We start from the raw sequence: 13,250 nt of genomic DNA on the forward strand, positions 1-13,250 counted from the left end.
TATAAAAGTGCAATTTTTCAAAGGTTTGCCTTAGGTCTTCTGGTTGAAGGTTTTCAGAAGCAATTAAGAATTTCAGCCATCATTACTCTATTCCATTATTTTTTCCATAACTTTTTTCCATATATTTTTCCATATGTTTACTCCATTATTTCCAAGGGAAACTGAGCTCTAATCTCGTTTTAAAAGCTTGACTGTTACAATGTATACTTGTGCATGGCAGTGCCCTACAGTCCTTATTTTTACTACGCCTAACAGTCATATATATGCATAAATATGTATATGCACGTATAAGTGTGTTTGTACACGCACAACAAAACATAACATGCAAAACAGTTAGTCATAGACTACCAGAGAGCCCACAATGTGCCTCACTTTAAATCTACTCCAGATCTTGAGGCCTTGTATCACCACAGCTGTTTTTAAATGTTTGGTAAGAGGGACTGGCATTTTTGGATGTGGCAACGCATAGGAGGCTAACTTGCACGAGCAGTCCTCTCCCCCTGCAGTTCTGCAGCTTTCTAGCACGAAGCTGGAGGGCCTCAAGTTATTTTACTCTTGCACAGCAAGCTGAAAAAGTCAGTCCATCAAGAAGCCAGCATCCACATCTTTTTGGACTGTGTTCTCTGTGCAAAACCTGAAAACAATAACCCAGGTTGTAGACTCAGGAAAACAAAATTCTTCTCCCTGACCTGCACGTTCAGAGATCTCGCTGAATGTTCAAGGGCAAATCTCATGCTTCCTACTGGCATCCCTGAGATCATCATAAAATGTGCATGCAACACTACCAATATACAAGGAGGCTTGCTACTGTCTACCATATACTGTCATCTAAACAGCGTAAAATTATGTTGCCCTTCCACTTTCATCAAGCCTCAAAGCCAAAAAACATTTTGGTAGGGAAACAACGTAATAGTCAATGGAGAAAAATTCCCCATCGGAGGCTCCATATCTGGCTGTTGAAGTCTCTCCTTTCTTCCAAATCTCTAAACTTTTTCACAAATATCTGGCCATTTTCAAGGAAGCTTAGGAATCTCTGTTGAAGACTAAGCATTGGGAAAATTATTTGCAAAGCATCCTGCTTATTTCCAAAGTGAAAATTATCAGAGTATAAAAACAGACTACAAAAACATATTACAAAAGCCTGTGTGAGTAGCTTTTAACATAACTTGTTTAAACCCTGTAAAATTAAAGCAGAGACAACATGCTTGCCTTAAAGTACAGTATGATTTGTTGGTAGTCCCAGAAGAGAGCCTCAGATGGATGCAATAAATCCTCCAGGCCCTGCTCAAGCATCACACATACATGATTACAAAGGTGACATGACCAAACTAGCTCAAAGCGAGACCTTCCAGCTCTCCCTGTGGCAGCTGTGTCATGGGCAACACTCCTTCCACCACTGCTCTTCGGTTAGTGGGAACCAAGCCTTCCTGCTCCTGGACAGCTTTGGGCTGAAGCGCACTAGGATTCCCTGGGGCAGGGACTGGGGCTCATTTTTCTCTCCTGCTCCCACAAACGCTGGCACTGATTTTCTTTCCCCAGCCCAGTGAATCACCACCTACGCCGCTTCCCCAGGAAGGGCTGGGAGCTGGCTCCGGTCCCAGCTCTGCTCCAGCAGAGCTGGCAGCTGTCTGGTTAGGGTGATTGGACCCCCCCCACGTCACTTCCCACAGTCCAGTGGGGACTGCAGCCACCAGGGAACGCGCCAAGAGAAAGGGCAGGTTGTTCCTCCTCGGCTGCCCTACAGGGACATGCTCTTGCAGGTGTAGAGGACCCATCCCAGCAGCAGCCAGGACCAAGCAGCAACATTCACCCCTGAGACTCAGGAGTCAGTCTGCCACAGCTGGGGCATTTGGGACGGTGCCCAGCAAGAGAGCTCAAAGTCCCTGAGAAAGTTTAATGATAAAAACTACCAACCAAAAGACATGGGGCATTTCTAGAGTTTAGTGGCAGATGGGAAGGGCTTTAAAGTTGGGCTGAAGTAGTTAAAGCTAGAGTTCAGAAGGCAGGAGGAGGGCTTGGTTCATAATTTGTCTCCTGGGTCCAACCCTTGGTGATGCCTGGAATAGCTATTTTTCTGAGGTGGGCACTTAGATTAAGAAATAACATGAAATAGAAAACTCACTTCATGTAAAATATCAAGTAGCCATAATATTACAACATTCAGACATTTCCAGTCCAGGCTTACGTCGAGCCAGAAGTAGAGAATATTTTTTTTTAAAATTGATTATATTACCAGACTCCCATAGCTATCCAATCCCCTTGTTTATCTTCCTAATCTTAATTAAATAATGAATATTCAAAAGAAAATGTGAATTGGGGTTCTCTGTATGAACTGCACTGTTTTCCATCTCTCTGCCTCTGAAGTGGCAATGGGAATATGATTTAAAACTATTTCTTCTGGATCCTAGTAAAATATTTGTCACAGTGTGTCATGATAATTTTTAAAAAGCTCTATCATCTACCTAATAAATTTGTTAGGTTTATTCAAATCTTATTGAACAGGAAAAGTGCAATGAGTCATGGTTAATATTTCTTTACCTACACTAGGAAATAAAATATATCAAAAATTCAATGCTTAGGGTCCTATTCAGAAAATCTCTATGAGTCTGTAATACATCTTCTACACGATTAAAAAAAAACAGGAAACTTGCTTTAAAATGAATTATTCACCACCTTGAATAAATTTCCATCTTTCCTATTTGCAAAACCCCAAAGTCAGTTATGTAAATTTTAACCTACACTAATTACCTCAGGGGTGTGCAAGCTAAAGGAAAGTAGATGCAGTAGAAAAAAATCTCAGACATTTCCATCACCAGGAAGCAATTTAATAGAGGAAAAAATGTGTAGGTTTTCAAAAACAGAGCAGCCCATATAATTTTTTTTAAATGTGGAATAATCATTGCTGCAATATCCCTTGAATCAGAGATTTACTGGAATTAACTCAAGTGCTTTTTCTCAATGGCATATACCATCGCACACATCTAAGCACTTGTTTCTCATCATGACACCAGCATTGTCTAGACTGTAAAAATGACCCATTGTTGACAACAGGCGTTCCCAACAAGAAGGCATTAAATGCAGTTTAGCTTCAAGTCAATATAGGCATTGAGGGCACCTTCAGAAAAAAAGTGACTAAAATCTGGGAACCACTGGATATCCTTCAGAGCTCGCCTGGGGTGTACTGTACTTGCCCTGGAGAAAGCAGGGCGTTGTTTGAAGGCAGAAGGCTCAATCACAGCACGGCTTTGTCCTACTCCACGTCCTGATACCAGGTGCTGCTTCAGCTGTGAGCCAACTCCTTCACACGTCTTTCTCAGTTTCTTCATTGGCTATCTTGTGGTCTAATTACACAAATGGCCCATCAAATGATTTCAGAGGGCGTGATCAAGTCCAGTATTTGAAAAAGGTCTTTCAGTCTGGGCTCAGCCTAGAGACACAATGATAAGTATTGTTTCTACTGCAGGCAAAAGCAAGAACCTGACTCAATACTATTAATCAGTACTGACTGGCTATTTTCACTGTGAAACTACTTCACAAACAGTAGGACCTGATTCCTGTAGTAATTTTCAGTTTGGAAAAAATTAAACAAAACCCTGCCCAGAGACATCCTTTCCTCTTAGGAGAAAGCCCACAAAATTCAGCAAAGCTTTGAAGCAAAACAGAATTGGTTTTCTATTGATTAGTAAAAATGGAGCATTTAGGGAAAATATTTACCCTCCCCTTTTTGGTCAGTCTTGGCACTGGTATTACAACCTTCTGATGAGGTACTTGCCCCATTGCGATTTGAAACAGCCAGCTGAGCCCTGCCCCTGATGAAATTGTACTCCCTGAGAGGAGTGCTGCGGAGGTCCACCTTCCCACAAGTCCTCCTCACCAGGTCAGGGCACAGCAGAGGCAGCATGGAGACACCACCAGCGGTGCCTCCAGCAGCCTCCCACCACCCACAGGGATCCCACATGCAGAGGATCCTGGTGCTTTCCTTCGTTCCGCTCCTTGAGAAATCACACTGGTACATCACAGTGTGCTGTCTTTCCAGCCATAAACAAATGCCCAAATAAAAGCTTTTACCTAGGAATTCCATCTCTGCATCTCAAAACGTTTTGTAGTGATGGAAACCCTGTCCGCTCCATTTTTACAGATCGGAGAAGTGAGATGCCAGTGAGAAGTGACTTGCCTGAGCTCACCAAGCAAAGTGTCAGCAGGACTAGAAACAAAATCCATGTCTCTAGCTCCACCAGTGCCACCTAGTCCTCCTCCTTCACGCTTTGGCTGCTGCGTGGAGATTCACTCCCAGTGACTTTCAACATCGTATACTTGGCACCATATACCACAAAACAAGTGAAAAATGAAGAACCATTTGAGATGAAGAAAAAAAAAATACTGCAAGAAAAGTTAACATTCCTTTCAGGCAAAGCGAGATTTTGAGAGGCTTATCCTCTCCATGTTAACTACAGAGAGATCACGGGGAAGTGAGGCATTGAGAAGTAAGTGGAATGAATGCCCTTCATTCAAAGCAAAGAGTCTTGTAGCTTGATAATGCCTGCTCTGAAAATTGCACTGCCCTGGAATTTGGGCAACCTTGTCTCGGAGATGGCCACAAACCAGGAGGTAAAGTTGTGTCAAAATCCTGGACACATGGTAGTATTATTCACGGTGCACTCTGCCAAAAATGTGCCACAAACTCTCAGACATGTTTTTAAAAGGGAAAGAGAAAAAGCAACAAAGCAAACCCCCCCACAACTTTCCTTCCAAATAGAAAATTAAACCAATTCACTGTTCATGAGCATAAAATTAAAAACTTGGACAATTGAGCCATTTGTAACAGCTAGAAAAAAGAAGAACTCATACTGTCTTTTAAAATTGATACTGCAGAACGCAGTGAGATTTCCTTTGTCATGCTACAGCCTTATTACACTGAGTAATACAGATACATTTAGTGACATTATAGGCTGATCATTTTGATAAATTTGTAAAGCATTGCATTATCTCTACAACGCAGTGAAGACTGAGCTACCAACCAACATGGGAAGGCAGTATCCTGCTACCAAGGTGGACGCTTTTATAAGACAAATATTAAAAGACACTAATTTTGAACAGTTATGGAAACTACATCTGGCTGGAAAGTAGGTATGATAAACAAGGACCTGAACTTCTCCAAAACTCAGAGATGTTTTCATTCAGGATTTTGATCCAAGATGATAGTACTAACAAATTAAAGAATTTGAATCACTTTTCTTAAGATGCACTGAGGAAACTCTGGAGGGATGTCTGTTGCAGAGCTACCCAGATTCTGCAAAACAAAGATTTTGCCTCTCCAGCCTCAAAACAGAGGACTCTCCCTTCTCATTTCTGTCTTACCATTCACAGAGAGACCACCTATAGTTTCTTCAGAACCACCAGGTACTCCTTCAGATGCTTCTTATTTCACAGCTGAGAAGATGTAGCTTCAAGGTCATAAAGCTCTGATGTCCTCATCAAAATCTACAGACTGTTGTAAGTGTATGCAAGGCCATTTATCAGAGTGTCTGACAACCATAGCCGAGCACTGAAAATATACAACGCTGAAATGGCATTTGCCATTGATGAAGAGAATTTAAGCAGAAATGTGCTAGCCTGTGAAAGCTCCGCAAGTTCAGATGTCTCCAGATTAGCCTAGAAATCACCAGCTACTAAGAAGCTTCAGGTAATTTAAGCCTAAGTAACAAGATGTAATGGAAGACGCCAACCACATTTTATTAGGGAACACATTCCCTCCAGTATAAACTCATGTAGCACGAGCAATGCTGGTGGAAACCAAGTGAACTATGCCAATCTAAGGATCTAAAATGAATAGTTTACATTAAAAATGAAAAAGGAAAAATGTTCATAAGCTATGTAATGAACTTCAGGGTTTTACAATCTTTTCTACTTCCTGGATACTGACAGCAAATCGTGGCACAAACAACTGAAGAGAAACTGAAAGGAAATACCGATCGGAAATACTCAGACTTTTTTTGTGGTTTTTTCCCCATTCTTCCTCAATTTAAAAATGTTTGTTAATTTCGGCACAGAATGTTTTTATTATTTCTATAGCCTTTTCAAAGTCCCTCATGAAACTTTACTCCTTTAATGCTCTTACTCTTCCCTAAAGCAGGTATCTAATTTTAGGTCTGCTTTGTAGATAGGGAAAACTGAGTCATAATAACTAATTTGCTTGTTCCAGCCCCATAAATACTCATGTTTAGTTCTGAGGTTACAGTCTATCCCATCTTTCTGAGTCCCTGTTCTTTTTTCTGACTGTCAATAAAACATTGCCTCACAAATTTGTCTCCATAATTGTAATCTAACAGCACAGGCTTTGGCTTTATCCAATAACTTCCATTTGTAGTGGCTTTCACATCATCTTCTGTTTCAAGTGTGCAGACATGCACTTGAACACTTTATAATTAAGAGATACATTCACTTACAATTAGGGAAACAATGCTTTAAGTACAGTTTACTATATGATTGTCTTAAATACAACAGTGGAAATTACAAGTTGCCATGCCTAATGATTTTTCTCTGTAGAGAACAGATCTCCTCCTGCAAGCCCACATCCTGCTCCACGTCTCTGCTGAAAGTTATAGGTGGAAATCGTTCCACATTTTCAGCTGAAATGCAAGCCCTCCTTCTCCGATTTGAATGCTGACATGAGCAATTGTATCATAACATATTATGCTGACGCATCTTTGAGTGAACGTATGCACTTTAGTATATGTTCTCATTGTAACCACCTAGTACTGAAAGCTGCATCTTGTCTAAGGGTCTAGCATAGTAGTGAGAGAAACCAACTGCGCTAACAGATTGCCAGCAGGTTGAGCAACGGTGATGATTTCCCACCTTTGCACTAAGCAAGTAAGCATGCATGTAATGCAACTAGACTGTCTGTCCCAGTATTTCTACACCTCTCAACTTGCAGATGACCTGGTTATGTTTCACACTAACAAACTGGTGTGAACAACTCCAAGGCCCCCCGTAAAAACTCAGATTACACATGGGAAGCCTGATATACCTCAAAGTTAGCCCTGCTTTGAGCAGGAGGTTGGACTAGACAGCCTCAGATGTCCAGTCCTTCTGCACCTGAATTAATCTGTTCTATGAAGTAGAGATCAAAAGTGCCATCCAGCATAGGTTCCGCTCGACAAATTCAGCTCTGCTGTAAGACTGCAGAAGCAAAAAAAGTTACAACATTTAGAGCAATTCATTTATCTGTAACTCATAAAATCTGTGTAGTCTATTAATGCTGCTAAGGAGTCTCCTGTCATAAAAGCTAACCAACAGTAGACTTAGCTACACCTGTGACTACAGTTTGGCTCCAAATGTATTAAAAATACAAATAAAACCTCCCTGGGGAAAAAAAAAATAAAAGTAATTCTGTAGAATATATAAGCAACTAAAAATTTGTTTTCATTGTATTTATTTTTGCAGATTTGTGCCTCTCTACATCAGTAATGCTCACTCTTTCCTTACAGTCTTCATCTGAGTTGTGCTTCTTTTAACAGGTGGTCAGTACTTGATGAAGTCACTTAACTTCAACAGGACTTGGCAATCACTGATTCTCTTTGAAGAATCTTTCCAATTGCCTCTGTTTATTGAACCATAGAAATAGACTTCCTTACTGGAGTTCGTATTAGGATAATGAGCCAGAGAGCTGACCAGTCAGATTACCTTAAGCAGCAGCAAATGCAGTATCATCATTTACAGTAGCTGTAGGATTCATTGTTCCAGCTCAATAGAATACCAAGAATTGCTTTAGTTGTTTAATTGCCGTTCTGATCTTAAAGAATGAAAGAACACATTAAAAACTAAGTGAACTCCTTTTTAGTGAAAAATACAAGAAATATAGAAGATTTTCATTACTTCCATCTAAATATTTACTTGACTTCAAATCCACATAACTCCTGAACAAAGCAATCAAATAAGAATTACAATTTAAAAGAGCAGCTATATCAATGTTAAGGGTATTGTGACAGCACAGTGACAGGCCCTTTATAAACATATAAAACCCCTTTTCCACAGTTCTGCTTATGTTGACATTCGTTTCCATGCTCCCCCTTCTATCGCCCCCGCCTCTAAGAAAAAAAAATAAAGTGTGTATATCTGAGTGTCCAGAAGAAATTAGGAGGAACCTTAGAAATTGGGAGGGTTCCCAGGCTTCCCACTGAGGAAGCAGAAGAAAGCTTGATAGAATAAAGATACTTAGAAATCCCAGTTTGCCAGCCTACAGGGTAGAGAAGTCCCCTAGCTACACATAATGGCATCTTGGTCAGGCTTTGGGTCTGCTGGGTGGGTGCTGACGCACATTTGAGGACCCTGGACACTCACTAGGCAGGACATCAGAAGTCCAAGGGCCAGAAGCCCAATACCACAGGCTTTGGGAAGTTCACCTTGTGTTTTTTCCCCTCAAATATAGGTTTCAGTGAAGTGCTTTTTCACCAGTCCAGGAGCAGTCTACCTGGCAGGAATGTAATGAATTTGATGAGCTTGGCCTATTAACAGATTTCAAAAAGAAATCAGGTGCTAAGCACTTCTGATGGGTGTAGATTAAAGTCTATCTGTGCCCTTGTTCTTCCTCTGTAAAATGGAGATACCCATAATTCCTACTATATCACATAAATGAAATGGAAAGCATTATACTAACAGACTGTAGAGACGCTTTGACACTCAAATAATGAGCACAGCATAAAGATATCTCACCTAAAATGAAGTCACCCACTTTTAAGACATGGTGTAAAAGAAACATTGCCAGCTTCTGTATTCTTGCCCTGCAATTCTCAGTAAAACAAAAAAATGACTCATTTGAACATCACAGTCATTTCAAATCTTGGCAAAAGTCAAAAAGGAGTAGCCAGGTTTTGGCTGAGGAAAGGTCACCTTCAATTCTGCCTTCCTTTTAGGTGCACATATTCACTCAAGTACCGTATTCATGAAGAACGATCACACAGGATTGTACAATGCTTAGTAGGCTACAGCTTTGATGAGGGGAGGTCTGCAGGTACCATCAGGATATAAATGACAGTATTATCCAACAGGGTAGAACATGCAAGCAAATGTGCATTGGTGTTTTACATGATCAAGGCCTGATCCCACTAATTAAATTCCTGGTTGGAGGGTAGATTTGTCATTGTCTTACATAGTACCAAATTTTACCCACGTGTTATCCACCATTAACCAAAGAAAAACTGATCACTCCATCATCATATAAATTGATCTCTCTGTGACTTGGCAAGGAGTCAGAGCAGTGATGATATTGACCCTGTAAGAATATTAGGTCCAATACCCAGAGACATTAACCTTTGTTTAACCAAAAGGTAAATCTTTTGATGAAAGGCAACATTTTATTACTACCTACCTACAACAAATAGCTCATTTCTTACTACAACTCAGCTGCTGGTACTGAAGAGCAAAACTTGCACTTACTTTCAGAGACTCTTAAGTAATTCACATTGAGGTCATGGATCAAAACTGATTATTACAGTTGTAATGACCAAGTCCTGCAAGGTGTTACGCCCAGCACAGAGGGCTGAATCCTGTAGAGAGAGGTGGACGTTGTGAACAAATTACTTTTAGTTAAGAACAACAACCAAGTTGCAGGAAGAAGATGGCCAAGCAGGAAAGATATGCTTGTCTTCTGGGGCAGTATTGATCCTTACAATTGCCCCACTAATGATTTCTTCTGAGAGAGCCCGCATAAAATGAGTAATCACTTTTATTGTCTCAGTTCAGAAACAGCTGAAAATCCTAGAGCTGGTTGGTACTTTTCCATGGCATTTGAATTAATGACTGGCAAGATTATGTTGCCAAAGGCCCATCAAGTGCAATCTCAACCCAATCACCAGTGTTTGCTTCATCCTCGGCATAGTCTCTCATGTTTTGAAAGCATCTTGCCTTTAATCAAACACATTAAGCCAGCACTATGTCAGGTCTTTCCTTGCATGTTTCTCTGCTCTGTAAGATCAAGTTCTGCCCGTAACCATGTCCCTGCATTGTTTCATGACAGATGGGTTTCTGTGGCATTCTGCATACCCTGCTTTGGTTGTACCTGCTCAGCTTCTACCACAACACAGTCCTTAAGTTATGATTTTCTCTCAATAGAGTTTATTTATCTTTATTAAAAGCAAATGTTATTGGGGCTTTTGAAATGTGTAGGCCTACATGGTAGGCCGCAGGAAACAGTACTGCTTTCCAGATTTAATATTCTTTAATGTGTTTGTTAACAGAACATTGACATCTGCTTAATGTTCTCTTTACAAGAATCTATCAGATCTCCCCTTATGTATTTCTTGCCAACCTCAACTATCAGCATTTACATTTACGAAACAGAACATGAAGTAAGTAACGACACAGCTTAAAGTTCCAGAACTAATATCTTGCATAAACTCTTTTTTTTTAATTATTATTTTGGAAAGTGCATCTGCTCTTTCAAAAACTTTTAATCATGGTGATCTCATGCACTGAGCTGCCGTTTAAACAAAAGCCACCCATTTACTGTAAAGCTACAAAGCAGAGATGAAAAGCAATGAACTCCAGGATAGATAGTTAATACATAGCTGTCCTCTTCGTGCCAACACTGCCAGCAAAGCTCTAGTGCAAATCAGTTGCCTCATTGGAGAGAATTTTTGGCAGCCTAAAAAGAAACAGCAGCAACTCAAGTGTGTTTCTGAACCTTGCTTATAAAACCAGTCTCATGTACTGTAAACTCTCGCTTGCTGTTTTTAACCCTTGGGCTCCCATGTTTTGTTTTCATTTTTTCAAAGCAAAGGAATGTGAGAGAGATGTCTATTAGGCTCCTTCACTCAGCCCGAGGGTTAATTACTCAGTTTGGTAGACATTTGAAAATATTATGTTACCTCTAACGGCAAAATTGATAGAAGCTTGTTTCAGACTCACTTTATGTCATTATGGCAGATTAAATTAACTAATCATAAATTATGCTGGCTAAAGTACATCTGCTACTCACTAAACCTGCAGAAGGAAGGGAAGGAGATTTTTTTCTGAATAAGTAGTAAATGCCATGCAGCAAATTAAAGACTTTTTCAAACCGATAAATATACACTCAAACAACAAAAACTGGAAGCATCCCAAAGATGGCAGCGACAGATTCTGAAGACCATGGCAGCAAGTCTAACACTGAACCTGTGGCTGCTGCAGAAGAGCATCAACACTGAGGTGCTGCAGGGGTATTTCCACAGATCAGAGTAAAAACTGTCCATTAAAGACTAAAGAAGGTCAATTAAAGAAGAATAAGCATGCTCACATTATTGTTAGATATCTTTGAATACCAGTATGATATAAGAGGTGCATGTTTGCAGCCCCTACTTCCAATGTCACCCTCCGTTTTCTGTTCAAAGCGGCTGACTACACCATTTCTATTTGCTTCCAAGGAAAGGGTAGATGTATACGTCACTGATTTAGAAGCCAATATATTTTAGTGATCCTTCTGTTACCTTCCGCATTGCAGGGTGCAAATGTGACAGCTGATACCATGTCAGTATGATTGAATTCCTAAACAGGGCATGGACAACTGACGTTAGAGATGTGTGGGAGGAAAAGACAGAAAACACAGGCATTCAAGACCTCTTCTGTGCAGTATAAACTATTGAGTCCCTATCTGTAAGCTCATGGTAGACCAGCTCGTTCGACCACATTAAATGACAATTTTCTTTCTTTTGGAAGAAAATAAGGAAGAAATGCAATATTATATTGTATTACATGTGGATTCACATATGCAACTGTCAGTTAAAAAGCATGTGCTGGTTCTGACTGGGATGGAGTTATTTTTTTCCATAGTAGCTAGTATAGGACTATGTTTTGGATTTGTGCTGGAAGCAGTGTTGATAACACAGGGATGTTTTAGCTATTGCTGAGCAGTGCTTACACAGAGTCAAGGGCTTTTCTGCTTCTCACACCACCCCGCCAGCGAGTAGGCTGGGGGTACACAAGAAGTTGGGAGGGGACATGGCTGGGACAGCTGACCCCAACTGACCAAAGGGATATCCCATGCCATATGATGTCATGCTCAGCACATAAAGCTGGGGGAAGAAGAGGGAAGGGGAGGACGTTAGGAGTGATGGTGTTTGTCTTCCCAAGTAACTGTTAAGCATGATGGAGCCCTGCTTTCCTGGAGATGGCTGAACACCTGCCTGCCGATGGGAAGGAGTGAATGAATTCCTTGTTTTGCTTTGTTTGCGTGTGCAGCTTTTGCTTTACCTGTTAAACTGTCTTTATCTCAACCCACGAGTTTTCTCACTTTTATTCTTCCAATTCTCTCCCCCATCCTACCAGGGGGGAACGAGCAAATGGCTGTGTGGTGCTTAGCTGCTGGCTGGGGTTAAACCACAACAAAGCAGAATGTTGTTTTGGGACGACCAGATAGCTTGCTCCTGTCTAGGAAACAAGCTTTGCTGAACACCTCCAAAAAGAGTCTAAGACAATCAGTCTCCCAGTGACTGTGTTTAGAGGGGGGATAAACAAAGGATTGACAAATCTATTGTGTTCCTTCAGGTGTCGCAGAGACTTATGAATCTTTGGGGGCATCCGAATATCCCAAACTTAGTTAAAGTGTAAACTCTCAACATGCTATAAAGTCTTCTGGAAAGGTGCAGCACTCTGTTCACTTGTTCCCAGGTTCCTACTCCATCAGTCCCCTGAGGCAGGTGATGCTCTTAGTACCATCCGAGTCCTTTTCCCTCAAGTTTCCCTCCCATTTCATGTTCTCTGAACAATATTCCCCAAACCATCTTCTATGCGTGATGCATACAGCTACAAGAAAGTCATCAGGAAGGAAATACAGCTACACAAGGATTTAGAGGGAAGCAGCAAGGAAGGGAATTGTGTCCCTCACCAACATGCAGGAGGCAATGATGAGGTTTAGTCCTGCAATGAAAAAATTCTAAAAACTTCCTCTGAAAATAAAAGAAAGCTTAGATCACCATCAGTCACTGGGTAACCTATTTTAAGCCCATCAGAGCCAGTGAGCTGTTCTCATGTTGCTAATTAAAAATGATAGATTCATCAATTAATCTCTCTTCCTGTCCCCTAGCCTTGTTACAAGATTTTTCAAAGGGACAAATGGTAGTTAGATGCCCACAAGTATCATTGCAGCCCTGAAAACTCATGCCTTTGTCAACATGAACCCGACCTTGTCTCTTTAGACTATGAAATGACAAAAAGAAAACCATAGGAAACTTTGCTACTCTGAAAAACACAATAAATTTATAATTTGGGAATAA

The sequence above is a fragment of the Aptenodytes patagonicus genome, chromosome 2, assembly GCF_965638725.1.
Source record: "Aptenodytes patagonicus chromosome 2, bAptPat1.pri.cur, whole genome shotgun sequence".
NCBI classification, from domain to species: domain Eukaryota; kingdom Metazoa; phylum Chordata; class Aves; order Sphenisciformes; family Spheniscidae; genus Aptenodytes; species Aptenodytes patagonicus.